Raw genomic sequence first — 18,106 nt, 5'->3', positions numbered from 1 at the left:
TCTGTCGAAACCAATTTTTTTGAAAAAACGGGGCCACCAATCTTTTTTGTTTAGGTGTGATCGGATCACCTCGTAATTTGATTGTTTTAATAAAATGTTTTGTTTTACTAAAACAATGAGTTTGGTCTACTAAATTCGAGAAAACGGGTTAGGGAATCGGTTACGTACGAGGAAGGATTAACACCCTTATAATGCCCAAAATTGGTACCTAATTAATTAATTAATATCTTAATGTCGAAAGTTGAAAATCCGTAAAGAATTTAAAAATATGATCCTCCTTTTTTATTAATGTTAATTTTACAAAAATGCTTGGATAAATCGAAGCGGATGCTAAGACCTTCTTGTCTCGAAGTAATAAAATGTCACATCCAGTACGTTAAGACGCAGCATTTTAAACCCTCGAGAATAAGCTTGTCATTAGATTTTCAAAACTCATGCATTTTGATTTCAAAAAGGGTATTCGGTCATTTGGGTCAAACGAGAAAAAAATCGAAACCCAGTACATTAGGGCACGATCTCTCGAATTTCTAAACACGGAATATTGCCTTTATTTAAAAATCACATATTTTAAAATTTTAAAGGGATATTTGGCTATTTAGGTTTAATGAGAAAGTCGAAACCCCGTAAGTTAGGGTATGTTTTCTCAAATTCCTAAAATGAGAAACATTGACTATTTAAAAAATTCCCCCTTTTTCAAATGATACCAAGTGTTTTACTTAAACAAAATATATATTTTTATTTTAAAATGATGATATGCGAATAAAATCATGTAAATTACAATGAATATATTAATAAGAACGATTTACTGAGAGTTGCATTGTATACACTATTTTAATAATATGAACAATCAAAGAGAAATGAAACAAATAATAACCACATAAATAAAGAACACATAAATAAATGTAAGAGAAAGTGGTTTATAAAAAGAACGAAAATAAGGAACCCAAAATAAAAATATGAATGAGATTAAAGGTATAATTTGTGATAAAGTATATAAATAATAATAATAATAATAATAATAATAATAATAATAATAATAATAGATAAAATAATGATAGTAAGAATAAGAACAATATCTATACAAGTAAAAAAAAACTAAGTAATCTAATTTTGAAAAGTGTAAAAGGGCCACAATTAGACAAATAGATGATAATAAAATAATAATAATGGAATAAAATAACCATATAAGTTAATGAATAAATTAGATATATATAATAGTAGGTTTAGTTATTTTAAGAGTGAAGAAAAAATATGGAATATAAGTATATGAAATGATAAATAATGGGCATAAAATAAAAATAATACTAACTTAGGTAATTAAGAAATGAAGAATACTATGCAAATTAATGAGTCAATAATGAAATGAATTAAACAAAGGACTGAATTGGATTCAGAACAAAATTAGAGGCACAAATCATAATAAATTTAATGATAAAGGCGAAAAAGGACCGAATTGTAATGTGCGAATAACATGGAAGGACCAGATGGGAAATATACCCGTCCGACGTCGTCGTTTTGGAACCCCTATTTAAGTCAAAATTTTTCCAAAAAAATTCATTTTCTCTTCTTCCTAAAAAAAACAAAATTCGCTCAAAACTCTCTTCCTCACCTCTCCACTTCCGGCCGAACTTCAGTCGTCGGACCACCATGGTAGCTGCTGGTCGCCAGCGACGGCGCTGCCGCAGTCCGCGGTGGCCAGAAACCAAAAAGACCTATTTTTTTGGGATTTTCGACTTCTCGAGCCCAAAAATGCTGTCTTTCATTGGAGACGACAACCTCGGCCCCTCCACGACGGCGCGACGACAACCTCGGCCCCTCCACGACGGTGCAAATGCAACAAAAGGGGTAAGTTTTCTTTGTGTTTATTTCTTTTTAAAAAAAAGTAGAGAAAGAAATAGAAACAAAAATAAAATAAATAAAACAAGATAAGTTGCTTTTTTAAATTTTTTTCTTATTCTTGTTTTTTTCATTGCTATTGTGTGTGTTTTCAATACATTGATTCTTTTTGGGCTTTATAGCCGAAAGGAAAAAGAAAAAAAAATACAAGTTTTTCTGCTATTACTTTCTTTATTGCTGTTCTTATTGTTTTTTTTCGCAGGTACGGATGGTGGCGTGGATGCACGTGGTGGTGGTACAGAGGCTATACATTGGAGCAATGCTGAAGGCTGCAGAAGCAGCAAGAGAAAACCTAAGGTTTCCGAAAGTTTTATTTATTTTGGGCCTGGGCTTGGTTTTCTTTTTGTTGTTTTGGGTTTGTAAAATTTGGACTGGGACTTGGGATTTAGGTTTAATTTGATTTTTTTCTATTATGGGCCCAGACAAATTTGGGCCTGTACAACTTCCCCTCTTTGCTTATTATCGTGTAACAAAAATGGAGCAAAGACCTTTAAGAAGGATTAATCTTGCCTGGTCTCCGAATCTCAACTTCTGTGGGTGCTCCTCTTCTTCTAGGTAGCCTCGTTTCAACCCACTGCATCTTCAGGAGTATAGGAATTGGTGCTTCAATCTGTCCTAATGTAATTTTAGGGAGAAGAGATTTGTAGCTTCGATCTACTCCGTTGGAACTTTAAGGATATAAGAATTGGTAATTTCAACTTGCTCCACTACAACTTCAGGGAGATGAGGTTTGTGTATTTTTATCCTGTTCCACTGCAACTTCAGGGAGATAAGGATTGTGGCTTCGATCCACTCCAATATAATTTTAGGGGGAAGAGATTTGTAGCTTCGATCTACTCCGCTGGAACTTCAAGGACATAAGAATCACTGTCTTCAGTTTGCTCCAGTGTAACTTCAGGAAGACAAGACTGGTGGCTTTAATCTACTTCACTGCAACTTTAGAAAGATAAGATCCACCATAATTTGTAGCTTTAATTTGTTCCACTGCAACTTCAGAGAAATAAGATTCGTTGTCTTTAGTCTTCTCCACTGCAACTTCAGGGAGATAGGGCTGGTGGCTTCAATCTGCTCCACTGCAACTTCAAGAAGATAAGATCTGCCATCTCCAATCTACTCCACTGCAACCTTAAGGAGATAAGATCTACAACTTCAATCTGCTCCACTACTACTTCAAGGAGATGAGATTTGTGGATTCATCGATCTTGCTACATCGTCCTTTGGGGACATAACTTTTAGAATTGATTTTATGGGCCTATACTTATGCCAAATGATTAGGATGTCATGATCAGAATGAATCAAATGCTCCTAACTAGATTTATTATGAATGATATTTGCATGAATACAGAATTTCATGAGAATGATCCCTTTTTAATATTTGGGTTGTCATTGCTCGTTGTTCATCAAGGTTCTTTCACTGATGTGTTTTCCTGCCTTATTTGCTCAACTGGTATCTTTGATAGAAAATTCGATGAAATGATCACCATTTTCTCAGCTAGTTTGCTCCACTACAACTTTAAGGAGATAAAATTTGTGGTTTTTTCCAACCATCCCACTGCAACTCAGGGGTATAGGATTTGTGTCTTCTTCAATCACTTTGATCTGTTACACCATTCTCTGAGTATCATGACCAGATGCGCATGCATGATATTTGCATGAATGTAGAATATCATTTTTTGAGAATAATTCCCTTTTAATGCTTGGGTTGCTTATTATTCAATTTGAGGTTGTATTACCGACACAACGTCTTGTCTCCTCGTTCAACTGATATCTTTGACAGAAAATTCAAAGAACTAATCAAAATGTAGACTCCTCTTTCTCAAACATTTCCAACCCTTAGGTTTGATGAGTTCTAAACAACAGTCCTGTTTCAGGTTCTTGTACTATTTAGAAGCCTCCAGAGTAATATGCATAACTTCTTTTGTGAAATTTTATTAGTCTATTAACCATTGCAGGAGGTGAAGCAGAGGGAGAGGCAGCCTGGACAAGAAGGAAATTGATTGGGAGCATAGCTCGAAATGAATAAATTAATCAAAGATAGCAAATGCAATAAGAAGGAAATTGATTGGGAGTGTAGCTCAAAACGAATACAGTAATTAAGGATAGAAAATTCAATATGGGTAAGATGAAAACCAGGGGCCTCAGATATCATAGCCTGAGCTTCTCTGTACGAATTTCTTAAGGACCATTTTGAGCTCGACATATGTTTATGAGATCTAGAGCACTGTGTCAATGCCCCAAGATGTAGCATACCTCCTCCTTGTTAATTCAAGCATAGCAAGACCACCGCATGCCCCACTTTTTATCAAAATTTGAATTACCCTTTACGAGTTTTCAATTCAAAAACCCCTTTGGTTTTAAGGCGCCCTTTGCGGGTTTTCACCTTGGCATCTTCTTTTTCTTTTCTTTTTTCTTTTCGTTTCCCTTTTCTTTTTTTTTCTTGTTTTTTTGGAAAATGTTTTGACGAAATCTGAATTTATGGGATTAGGCAGGTTCTTGTCATTTATCTCGGTTAAAATCAACGCTTTTCCAAAGAAGGCCTTATTTACCATATAAGGTCCTTCCTAATCCACTTTCCTCTGAAGTCCTTTTGTATAGAAGGTATCTTCTTAAACGCCAGGTCCCCCTCCTGGAATTCTATAGGATGAACCTTTCTGTTGTAAGCTCGCATTCTTCGTTTTTAGTACGTTTGACCATGACGGGTAACTTTCAACCTCTTTTCTTCAATTAAGTTCACTTGATCCATTCTGCTTCATCTGATTTTAATTTAGCCAAAGTTTGGAGAGAAGGAATCTTGATTTCAATGGGCAAACTGCTTTCATTCCATAAACTAATAAAAAAAGTGTTGCCTCAGTGAAGGTCCTGGTCGATGATCAATAAACATAGAGGGTAAGTGGTAACTTCATATGTCAATATTTACAAGTCTCGGTCATTTTCCCCACGATCTTTTTTATCTTTTTTTATTTTTATATATATATATTTTGCCTTTGCTGCACTGTTCATTTTGGGGCGATATGGTATCTGATCTTGAACAGACTACAAACTTTTGATATCGTGCTTTTGTACATTGTTAGATATGATCCTTTTTGGCATTCTTTGTCGGTACATGATCCCTTTTTTTTTTTTTTGAATTTGATTACTTTTAACTTTGTAACATTGGCATATGAAGCGACTTTCACCTATTTAGTGAAGTAATCGACGACCAAAAAGCTGACAGTGTCTGCTAGAAGATTTTGACGGGATCAGCCCAATAACATCCATGCTCCACATAGAGAAAGTCAATGAAAAAATGAATGAGGCATATGAATCTTGTCTCCATAAATTTGGCATTTATGGCCTAACTGATGCAATCCCTTTCTATGGTGGACCAGCAGTACCCAAACCTCATGATTTACCTGGCCATTGTAAAACCACTAACATGTGTTCTTCAGACACCCTTATGGACCTCTTCTAAGATTTTCTTAACCTTAACAGCATCTACACATTTTAGTAGCCCAGGCGTATCTTGATGTGATCGTACGAAAACATCTTTGAATTCTTGGAATAACTCAATGACGTCTCGCTTTGTCTCCGTGGTGATATAGGCTCCGATCTTCACCTCTTTCTCTTCTCTTAGGCTCACGATGTCTATGACCCTTTGTAAGGTAGGTTCTGTTTCTCATCTTGTTCTACCATCATCAACAAATCAGGAGATAGGCTATAATCTCTATCATCTTCAAAGTCCTGAGATCCCTCTAGACACATATCTTGCTCAAAAGGAGATTCTGGGTCAGTAGTAATGTCGTTCATGCCATTGATATCTAGAGACCTGTTGCAGGTGCGAAGGAATATTTCAAAGAATAAATGAATCTAAGAATAATTATTTGTATGGTATGATCATGAATGAAGAATAAAATAATATTTGAAAGAAAGTCCAAAGAAAAGAAGAATCTAAAAATAATTGTTTGTATAGAATAAAAGAATATTTGCTCGAAATGATAAAAAAAGATGCATTTTATTAAAATAAAGATTTTGGACATAAGCCTATTTCACAAAAAGATTCTTATTGCTTCTAGGCTTAAAGCAACAAGCGTGTTTTGAATATTACTCCAAATTAGCTCTAAGAAATACATGGATCTCTTCCATAGTCCAATTGTTCAAAACACTCCCAAGTACGTAAGGGCAGAAGCTTGGAAAATTCTATTCCCATGTTCCCTCTTCAAATACGTCGTTAATGTTCAGATTTCCCAACATTCCTTCTGAGTTTCTGACCTCTTCAAAGAATTCCAACTCTTTGTTATCCATTAGACTTTGCACCAAAGCTTTGAATTTGGTGCACTCTTGGATTTCATGACCTTCTTCCGTGTGGAACTCACAGTAGCTCCTTATCCCTTTAGGTATCTTCTTCGAATCCAGAATGATTAATCCCATGTCTATCATTTGTTTCAAAACCCATTTTAGTGAGGTTTTTACTTCTGCAACATTGGTTTTGGTTCTCTTTCCTCCCTTCTCAATTATTGCATTTACCCCTTGATTTGAATGACTGGGTAACGAATTTCCTGTTACATGAGGTCCCAATAGATCATCGAATTTCACGATGCCCATCTTAATGAACTTTTAGATTAACTTCTTAAATGTGGTGCAGTTCTCAATTGAGTGTCCTGTTATTCCCGCATAGTATTCGCATTGAGCATTCACATCATACCATTTCGGGAATGGAGGTTGCAAGGGTTCCGAGTAAAACGGGGATACCACATATGCATCAAACAGATTCTGATACAACTTTCTATATGTTACCAGGATGGGTGTGAACTGGAGTCTTTCCATATTTGGCCTCGAGTTTACAATGGTTACAGCCCTTGGCTGGTCAACAGTGACCGATTTGGAATACCCTTTATTATACATGCTTAGGTTATTCACTTCATTTTCCTTGTTCTTTGGGGTTGATCTTTTGACACTTTCCCTCGCGTCTATCTTCCCACTTCTTATTGCATTTTCAATCATCTCGCCAGACATTACTATATCTAAGAAGCTCTTCGTAGCGCTTCCTAACATATGGTTAATGAATAGGGCCTTTAGAGTGTTGGTGAAAAGTATCTGGTTTCTTTCTCTATAAGAGGTGGCTGGATTTCCATTGCCACCTCTCTCCATATTTGGGTATATTGCCTGAAGCTCTCATTTTACTTCTTCTCCATGTTCTGCAATGTGATCTGTCAGGTGTCACGTCTGCCACATGACTATATTGCTTCATAAAAGCTTGTGCTAAGTCTTTCAACAAATTGATTTTGACGCGACTCAGGTGGTTGTACGATTTGGTAGCTGACCCGGTCAGACTATCTTGGAAGCAGTGGATTAACAGTTGATCATTATTAATGTATCCTGTCATTCTTCAGTAGAACATCGTGATGTGAGCTTTAGGATAAATAGTCTCATTATACTTTTCAAATTCTGGAGTCTTGAATTTTGGCGGGACTACTAGGTTTAGGACCAAACTCAAATCTTTGGCATCAACCCCGCAATGGTAATCAGCATTCTCCATTGCTTTAAGTTTTTCTCCCAACCACCTATACCGATCTTCGAGTTGCTTTGGTAGTTCCACCCTTGCTTTTTCTATTTCTTCCATTTCGTCTAGATCAGGAACTACAGGATTGGTTGGATTGTCCCTCGGATTGGAACCTGAGCCATTCAGGTAGTTTATTGGTACCAAGGTACTGGTCTGATATTGTTGGGGTCTAATAGTAATGAGTGCCCCTTGTGGACGCGTGTCTGGTTGGGCTTGGATGTTTGTCGGGTTAAAGCCTAGATGATAGGCAGGGTTTTCATTATCGGTCCCCGAGTTAACCGCAGTGCTCTTCCCTTTTTCACGTTCTCTAGCCAGCAATTGTGCCAACTAGCTTATCATACTATTTTGGGATTCTTGCATTTGTTCCCTCATGTCTTGTTGGATTCTGGCTAATTCCTCTTACATCTGTGCCTGTAATTGATCTTGCATATCTCTTAGCATTAGTTCTAATCTTTCTAATCTCTGATCCATTGGTTTTGGTGCGAGTACCATAATAATATTTAGTTGATAAACTTTTACTAGTTTCCAGATTAACTGAAATAATTTTATTTAATTAGGGTCCTTTGTGAAAATCTAATACATATGATGCAATGTAAAGTAGATGCATGGCATGAATGCAAAAAGAAAGAGAGGCGTTGATTCTGAATTCAATTCTATTAGAACAACTCTTCTAGAAAACAAATCTCTTTACATAAAGCGGAAACATATATGGCCTTGCCCTCATACTCCAGGCAAATACATAGATCTCTTTCTTCATATCCAGATGTTAAGATCAAATCTCATGAACTTTCCAATGAATGCCTCTACTAGCTCCTTTTTGTTTGATTGGGGCTGCGACACATGGTTCACTCATCCCCGTGAGCCTGGTTAGCTCCTTTAAGTAAGTCAGGACGTTGACAGCTCCCAAATAATCTTTGTTGGCTTGAATCCTGAAGGAAAGTCGCGTACTCCTTCACGGACTTTCACCCCTCTCGTTGTGTTTACTCGGATCATATTCAGACTACCGTATTGTATTCCACTTTATCAAGAAATTCATTTTCCATGACAAGCTCTCTATTTAGCAATTAAGTGTGAATCAACACCTCTTTTCTATGATGAAAATGCAATGGAACCATAACCAAAACAAAAAAAAACACGTCAGTACAAAAAACAGAAATAACAAATAGAGTACCTATTTGGATGACCTCTAGGGATTTGGTGTGGTTCTACCTAAGGTAGGCTCCTAGGGCTCACTATATGCGGTTTGGTTCAAAGGTAAAGGCACCTGAACCAGTAGATTCCTCGATCCTCACCCATTATAGGCTCATACGGACCGAGTTCAGTTCAAGGGAATACATTTCCCTATGGCTATACGGATATGAAAATCTCACGAAGACATAGGTACAGATGTATCCCAGAAGCGATCCATTATCCTATATGGAGATGAAAACCTCACGAAGGACTAGTTTTTCACTGCCACTTAAAGGGTAAGACCGATCGGTTATGCAATGCAATATGCAAAAATATTTAAAGACTCGAACCAACAAAGCAAGTATTATGACCAAGATCACGAAGATAATAGATGAAATGCAATTAAAAGATTGTATTCTAAATCAAAATTTTCAATTTTATACCAAATAAGACAAGAATTAATCAAATTGTGGCTCACTCTCAAGTCCCCAGTGGAGTCGCCAAGCTATCGAAACCATTTTTTTTTCAAAAAACTAGGTCGTCGACTTTTCATTTTGAAAATGAAAATGGTGAGTCGCCACTAATCTTTTTTGTTTAGGTGTGATCGGATCACCTCGTAATTTGATTGTTTTAATAAAATATTTTGTTTTACTAAAATAGCGAGTTTGGTCTACGAAATTCGAGAAAACGGGTTCGGGAGTCGGTTACATACGAGGAAGGATTAGCACCCTCGTAATGCCCAAAATTGGTACCTAATTGATTAATTAATATCTTAATGTCGAAAGTTAAAAATCCGCAAATAATTTAAAAATATGATCCTCATTTTTTTATTAATGTTAATTTTACAAAAATGCTTGGATAAATCGAAGCGGATGCTAAAGACCTTCTTGTCTCGAAGTAACAAAATGTCACATTCAGGACGTTAGGACACGACATTTTAAATCCTCAAGAATAAGCTTGTCTTTTGATTTTCAAAACACATGCATCTTGATTTTAATAAGGGTATTCGATCATTTGGGTCAAACGAGAAACAAAACGAAACCAGTATGTTAGGACACGATCTCTCGAATTTCCAAATACGGAATATTGCCTTTATTTAAAAATCACATATTTTAAAATTTTAAAGGGATATTTGGCTATTTAGGTTTAATGAGAAAGCCGAAACCCCGTATGTTAGGGTATGTTTTCTCAAATTCCTAAAATGAGAAACATTGCCTATTTAAAAAATTCCCCCTTTTTCAAATGATACCAAGTGTTTTACTTAAACAAAATATATATTTTTAATTTAAAATGATGATATGCGAATAAAATCACCACGTAAATGACAATAAATATACTAATAAGAACGATTTACGATGGTTGCATTGTATACACTATTTTAATAATATGAACAATCAAAGATAAATGAAACGAATAATGACAATGATAATAATAAAAAGTATGCATATGAAAGGAAAATACCAACTAAAAAAATAAAGACAAAGACATAAATAAAATAAACACATAAATAAATGTAAGAGAAAGTGGTCTATAAAAAGAACGAAAATAAGGAACCCAAAACAAAAATATGAATGAGATTAAAGGTATATTTTGTGATGAAGTATAATAATAATAATAATAATAATAATAATAATAATAATAATAATAATAATAATAATAATTGATAAAATAATGATAGTAAGAATAAGAACAATATCTATACAAGTAAAAAAAAAAACCTAAGCAATCTAATTTTGAAAAGTGTAAAAAGGCCACAATTTGACGAATAGATGATAATAAAATAATAATAATGGAATAAAATAACCATATAAGTGACTGAATAAATTAGATATATATAATAGTAGGTTTAGGTATTTTAAGAGTGAAGAAAAAAATATGGAATATAAGTATATGAAATGATAAATAATGGGCATAAAATAAAAATAATACTAACTTAGGTAATTAAGAAATGAAGAATACTATGCAAATTAATGAGTCAATAATGAAATGAATTAAACAAAGGACTGAATTGGAGTCAGAACAAAATTAGAGGCACAAATCGTAATAAATTTAATGATAAAGGCGAAAAAGGACCGAATTGTAACGTGCGAATAACATGGAAGGACTAGATGGGAAATATACCCGTCCTCCAAAACTCATAGTTCCATTAGGGACTAAAAAGCAATGAAACAAAATTATCAGGCCAAATTAAAAGAAATAAAAAAGAACAAAAAGGATCTAATTAAAACAGGTGGAAAAAAGCAGAATGACCAAAAGGGTAAATAATCTTTTGGAAAGAAACGCGCGGATCCTCCAGGTGGGTCGGGTCAAGGCAGGGGTTGAGCGCAAAACGACGTCGTTTTGGCGTTTAAAATTAAAATCCAAAACGACATCGTTTTGGAACCCCTATTTAAGTCAAAATTTTTCCAAAAAAATTCATTTTTTCTTCTTCCTAAAAAAAACAAAATTCTCTCAAACTCTCCCCCTCACCTCTCCACTTCTGGTCGAACTTCGGTCACTGGACCACTGTGGCGGCCGCCGATCGCCAGTGACGGCACCGCTGTCCGTGGTGGCCGAAAACCAAAAAGACCCTTTTTTTTGTTTTTCTACTTCCCAAGCCCAAAAATGCCTTCTTTCATCGGAGACGACAACCTAGGCCCCTCCACGACAGCGCAAACGCAACAAAAGGGGTAAGTTTTCTTTGTGTTTATTTCTTTTTTAAAAAAACAAGTAGAGAAAGAAATAGAAACAAAAATAAAATAAATAAAACAAGATAAATGAGCAACATTTTTGAAATATTTTTCTTGTTCTTGTTTTTTTTTATTGCTAATGTGTGTGTTTTCAATACACTGATTCTTTTTGGGCTTTATAGCCAAAAGGAAAAAGAAAAAAAAATACAAGTTTTTCTGCTATTGCTTTCTTTGTTGCTGTTATTGTTGTTTGTTTTCGCAGGTACTGATGGTGACGTGGAGGCACGCGGTGGTGGTACGGAGGCCGTACATGGGAGCAACGCTGGAGGCTGCAAAAGCTGCAAGAGGAAACCCAGGGTTTCCAAAAAATTCATGTATTTTGGGCCTGGGCTTGGTTTTTTTTTTTTTTTGAGTTTGTAAAATTTGAACTTGGACTTTGGATTTGGGTTTAATTTTATTTGGTTTCTGTTATGGGCCCGGGCAGATTTGGGCGTGTACAAGATCCATCATAGATTTCATCCTCCTAGGTATTTAAGGAGTTTAGTTCATAATGTAAAAGGAAAACATCTCAAATTTAGAAAAACAAAAAGACATAAAAAAACCAAATAAACTTCGAGAGAAATTTTAATGGAGATCTTCAATCTTGAAGTAGATCTGCTTCCGAGATGATTCCAACGGCTTCCTTCGAGTAATTTCTGCTTTCTACTCTGCGTCCCCCTTAGGTCTTCTTCTAGTATGTTTTTATAGACTTTAGAATGCTAAGAAACCTGAAAAATAGGCTTTTTCCGCGTGTTCTGGAAACAGGGAGCGATATCGACATGGACTGTCACATGGGCGTGTGGCCAGCCCGTGTGGCTCACACGAGCGTGTGCTTAGCCCGTGTGGGAATGGTCTTGGCCGTGTGGATCCTTAAATCAGCCCGTTTGGCCCGTTTTGGCCCGTTTTCTACTCCTTTTGTTCCCTAATGCTCACTTAAATCTAAAACATGAAATTAAAATATTAAGAGCATCAAATTCACTAAATTATATGATAAATCATCCAAAAACACACTAATCATGGGATTCAAACATGTTATATTTATGGTTTATTAATAAGAATGGGAATTAATTCAGCATGAAGGTTTAGGGCTTAATTGTGAAAAATTAACTTGTTTTGGTTTTAGGGGCTAAATTGAACAAAACGTAAAATTTTAGAGAAATTGTGAAAATGTTAATAGGAAGTCATAAGCATTGAATTGAATGTTATAATGTAATTGAGACTGATGAATTAAAATAAAATTACTATATAGATCAAGAACCGGTAGTTAATCGTGGAAAAGAGATAATCGCAAACTAATCCCTGATACTCTTATCTTTGTTATTTGGGCCTGGTAAGTTCATACGGTATTGTCTTGTGTATTTTGGTAATTTTTTTATTGAATTTTGTATTTTGGGAATATTGAATATGAACTTAAATGCTACAATTGATACAAGGTGAGAAAATGAATTGAAATGGATGGCACACCATTATATGTAACGAGCCCAGATAAACATAGGATAGGATACAATTGGCATGCCAATAGGTTATATTGCACGCTTTATAGGATTGATATGTGCTGAGATGATGACAGATGATATGATATTATACATTGAATGTATAGAAATCCAGCATCTGTTGCGAATTACTGAGTTATATTTATAATGATCTTGACATGTTACTAGGGGAGGATGTGAAGCCTACGAGCTTGGCAATTGGTGCCCAGGCATGTTTCTAGAGGGATATTAGCCTTCGGGCTAGGCCTCAGTGCCCAGGCGTGTTCTTGGTTGGATTAACTCAATTGAGCATTCTAGCGTGTTTTGGGTGGATAGTCGCGTATCGATATGTTCATATTAGTCCATCAAGCTGAATCTTGATTGTTAAATGATTTAATGAATTGTATGGATATATGGTGATAAACCTTGATGAAAGACTTGAAAATGTGCTCATATTTATAGATGTTACATGATGATCTGATGTTGAATTAACTAGTTTACTTGAAAGTTCATATGGCTTGAATATGAAGTACCCACCTCTTGATATGGTTGTGGTGACAGGGTTAAGTATAGTTAATTGTTTGTTATTTAAATTTTAAATAAAAGGTATGTTATATCGTTTTAACCTATGAACTTACTAAGCTCAATTGAAGCCCACTCTACTTTGTTTTTCTTGTTTTTCCATAGTTGTCGTGTTGTAGAACCGGGTAATCGGAGCACACTATCCAGCCATTTTTGGTAGACTTTGAAAATGATATATTTTGGTTTGTGGCATGTAATAAGAGTAATCTGTATATGAACTTGTGTGGTTGTAATGTATATATGTTGGTGCTTGCACAAATGAAGTGTGCTTAATGGTTAAATGGTATTGTTGCTCATGGTCTGATGTGGTAATCTTGAATGTGAAATTGAGCTTAGTATATGATGAAATAAAATAGGTAGTTGGTAGGTTGTAATATGGTATGGAATGAATTGCTAAGTGAGATTTTGGTTGAACATAAGGCATAATGGTTTTACATTTAATCTGGATGTTATTTAGGTGTTATGTATAATGGTTCTTTTGTTAGCAAATGCATTGGTGAATATACCTTGGTATGTGGTTGTTGGTTAGTGATAGAAGTTATGATATCTTTGATGATTCATATGGTAATTGCTTAGCTATGCTTAATCTTGAATGTTGTTTGTGATGGTGTCATATGGCATATTGGTTAGGCAATACTAGGATGTATTATATCATGTTTTGGGTTGAGTTCATAAAGTGTTTTAGGTAGGAACTTAAAGAAATTGTAAGGTGTTATATGTGTATCCTTAAAATGGTATGTGATTTGAGCATGAAATGAACTTTAAAACTCATGATTTTGACAATTTTGATAAAAGTATCAATGTTAGGGACTAAGGTATCGATACTGGTCCAAACGAACAATTTTAAAATCGATAGAATGCTAATTTGGTATCGATATTTTTCAAAAAGTATTGAAAATTCTTTAAAAACATCGATACCTCTAAAAGGTATCGATAAAATGGTTTGAACCAAAATTTCCAAATTTGACAGAATGTCAAACTCGTATCGATATTTAATTTGGTATTGATATCGAACTTAAAAACACTGATTCTTATTACAAAAATATCAAAAACTTGTCCAGTTTTTGAAAATTTTATAATTTGGTCATTTTTCATGCCCAAATTTAATCCTTTGTATTTAAAAATCGATTTTAGTTCTGTTCTCATTTGTAATAATTATTGTGTGTATAAATAGAATCATTTAATGTTTTAAATTTTACATGATTGTTTTGTTTTATTCGTAGCACCTTGCAGCTTAGGTCCAATGACCGGACAGGGTATGGGGTGTTATAAGTGGGAACTTAATTAAATATTATTTAATCCCTTATTATATATGTCCAATCGACCCCAAGTTGAATTTGTCCTAGATCTATTTATGGATTCATTCACTTGTGATGTTCATGGTGTGACCTACTGTTAGCTCAATCGATCAACCGAAATAGCCAAGAGAGGGATGAATTGGCTATTAAAAATTTTGTGGAAGCAAGGATAAGAAAATGAGACCCAGAACACAATGATTTTAGATTGGTTCAGCCCCGATTGCCTACTTTACTATCTTAGCTTTCCACAACTAAGGATTTCCCAAATTCATTAATTTGATGAACCTTTGAGGATAATACTTAACCTTACAACTCCCTAAGGATTTGTACCAACTCGTTTTTTAGTGGTGTCGAAAATAGTGGTTTTGGGACCACAAATCCGACATGTAAGTTCATATATTAGTATTCAAATTATACGAGTCAATAGTAATTTTTATATTGAATTTTGATTTGATGATTTTAAATAATTGAATTAGAAGTTAGTATAAGTGATTTAGTTCAAAAGTCAAGTGGTTATTGAAAACGAGGTATTATGATCTTGTTTTTGTAATATAAAGCCGTAAATATTTTTATTAAATATTTACAGAGTCGTATTATATATGAATTGAAGTTGGGTCCAGTAATTTTGATGATTTTTTTGCTTAATTGAAGTAAAAGGATTAAATTGTAAAAGAGGTAAAAGTTAACTGCTATAAATTTAAAATAGTAAAATGATGAAAAAGTAATTAAACCATGGTCAAAAAGTCGAAGAGGTGGTGGCATGATTAAATCCACTAACTTTTGGGGTTATTTACTCATTTAGTCCTAATTAGTTTAGGATTAAATTGAAAATAAGCTTATTTAGTTAAAATTTAAAATAATTGAAGAACTAGTTGTGCAATTAAACCCTCCTTAATTAGAAATTATACTATTTGATTAGATAATGGACGGTTTGCAAGGCTAATTACTTGAAATTTTATTGAAATTGTAAGGTTATAATAGTAATTTACAAAATTAGGTAAAATGAAATTAAAAAAAAAGCCAAAATTGGCTATCATCTTTTTGTTTCTTCCTTCAAAATTTGAATCTACCATTTTTGAGAGGAGAAACCTTCGACCAAGCTAGGTTTCGTTGCTTGAATAGGTAAATCTTGCCCATTTTTAGTAATTTTTATGTTTTTGAGCTTGTATTAGCTTAATCTAACTAACTCAGGGATTAATTCATAAAGCTATCAAAAGTTTTGGATGATGCCATTAAATCTTGAAGTTTTATGGTAGAATATTAAGTTTGGTTGCTAGATAAGACTATTTTGTAAAGTAATTTTTGGTAATTTTAATGTTTAAGGACTAAATCATTAAAGAGATAAAATTACAGAGACTTATTGTGTAATAACAAAAATTATGGGCTGTAGAGAGGCCTTATATAGTTCAGTTAAACTTTATTTTATTTGAAATTGGTTAAATTGCATGTTTTGGGCTTAGGTACTAAATTGTATAAAAATAAAATATTGGGGGCAATTTTATAAAAATGTCAAAAATGACTTAATTACATAAAATGAATAAATTTTGCTGTTAGAATTAGTGAATTAAATGGAATTATTATTTTATGTCCTATACGAGTGGAAAATCGAGGAAAAGAGGAGTTACCAAATAGCCCCTGTACTTTGTCGTTGTTGTAGTTTAGTCCGGTAAGTTTGTATGGTTTAATTTTAGTGAATATTTAAATCTATTATAGGAACTTAATTGCATAATATTGGATTATATTGATGTGTGTAATTGGAAATGGAAATAATGAATTGAAATGACATTGATAACTGATTTAGATACTATGAGTCGTTACTGTAAATCAATCTTGTAAGTTCAAGCATTTATATATGCTTCTAATAATCCTTGTACTCTTTGTTAGTATACTATTATTGAATGTTATATTATATACCAAATGAGATCAGCGAGCGTTACCCATTGATATACTGATTGGTGCTTAGACGAACGATACTTACTGAATCTACTGAAACATATGCACTTTCTAGCCATACCTACTGAATTTTCTGAAACGTATGCGCTCTCAAGCCATACCTATTGAATCTATTGAAAATAATGCTCTATTGAGTAAAAGAATCTACTGGTATACTGAATAAATCTCATGGAACGTTATCCACTGATATACTGAAGAAGCTCAATCGAGTGAAATCTACTGATATACTAAGTAAAGCTCAAGCGAGCATTATCCACTGAATATATTGAACTACTATACTGATCGTTAATTTATGATAAATGTTGTGTTTTATGGAATTTCAACATTTAATTTTAATTGATTACTATGTTTAAATGGAAAGGTTTATCAATATATACAAATGAATTTACTAAGCTTTATTCAAGCTTACCTGTATTTGTCTTATTTTGTAAATTACGTTTTGAAGGCTTAGAAGTTCAGATCAACACACACTATCTAGGAGATCTCTGGTAAACTTTGTTTTAGTTTGGTATATATGGCATGTACTAGGACCTCTTTATATGTATGATGTTGAATCCTGGTTTGAGCAAGTTTACTTAAGTTTGTGCTATGGTTGTGACAAATGAAATTATGCATGTTTCATCTAAGTTTAAGTGTTAAGCTTGATGGTAGAAAATATTGACAATATGTGAGATTATGGTTTGAAATGAATTGATGTTTTATGTGTAACTATATCTTGTATATAAAACCTTGAAGATGAAATGTTATGAAATGATTTGTCGTGTCAATGAGGGCACATTGGTTTGATAAATAGGTTGAATCCATTGACATGTTTTGAATGTGTTTGAAGATGGTTTTTAGCCTATGAAAGTGTGTATTTGAATGTGTTTAAACTCTTAAGCAAATAGGTGAAAATTTAGCTTGGAATTGGTCATTTTTGGTCCCACATGGCTTGGGACAAAGGCTGTCACATGGCTGTGTGCCTAGAACCTGTTTAAAAACAGTATAGGTGTAGTTTTCATGTGGGCAGACACACGGCCTGTGACATGACTTGTAAGGGTATTTCAAATGTTACACGGGCTAGTACAAGGCCTACAACAAAACCCTGTGATCCAAACCAGTGAGTTACACTATTTATGCACACGAGCGTGTAGGTTAACCACACAACCATGTTTGGAGCCAAATGGGTTGGACTCTGTCCCATGACCTGGACATACAGTTGTGTGACCCCTAACTTGAAAATTTTTAAAATTTTCCTGAAAGTTTTAATTTGTTCTGATTTGGTCCCTAAATGTTTGTAACTTATTTTTAGAGCTTCGAAAGCTTGATTTAAGACTTGAAACTGAATGATCTCTTTCATTAACTGTTCCAACTTGACTGGTAATATTTGGTATCCTATTTCAGAAATGGAAACGAGATATGGGTGTTACATGTTTTCTACCCAAACCTTAAGACACAAACCATTTAAAAAAAGCAAACAAATAAGCAAATAAAGAAACAATTCTTACA

This window comes from Gossypium arboreum, chromosome 6 (genome assembly GCF_025698485.1).
Source record: "Gossypium arboreum isolate Shixiya-1 chromosome 6, ASM2569848v2, whole genome shotgun sequence".
NCBI classification, from domain to species: Eukaryota; Viridiplantae; Streptophyta; class Magnoliopsida; order Malvales; family Malvaceae; genus Gossypium; species Gossypium arboreum.
This window is presented reverse-complemented; position numbering follows the sequence as displayed.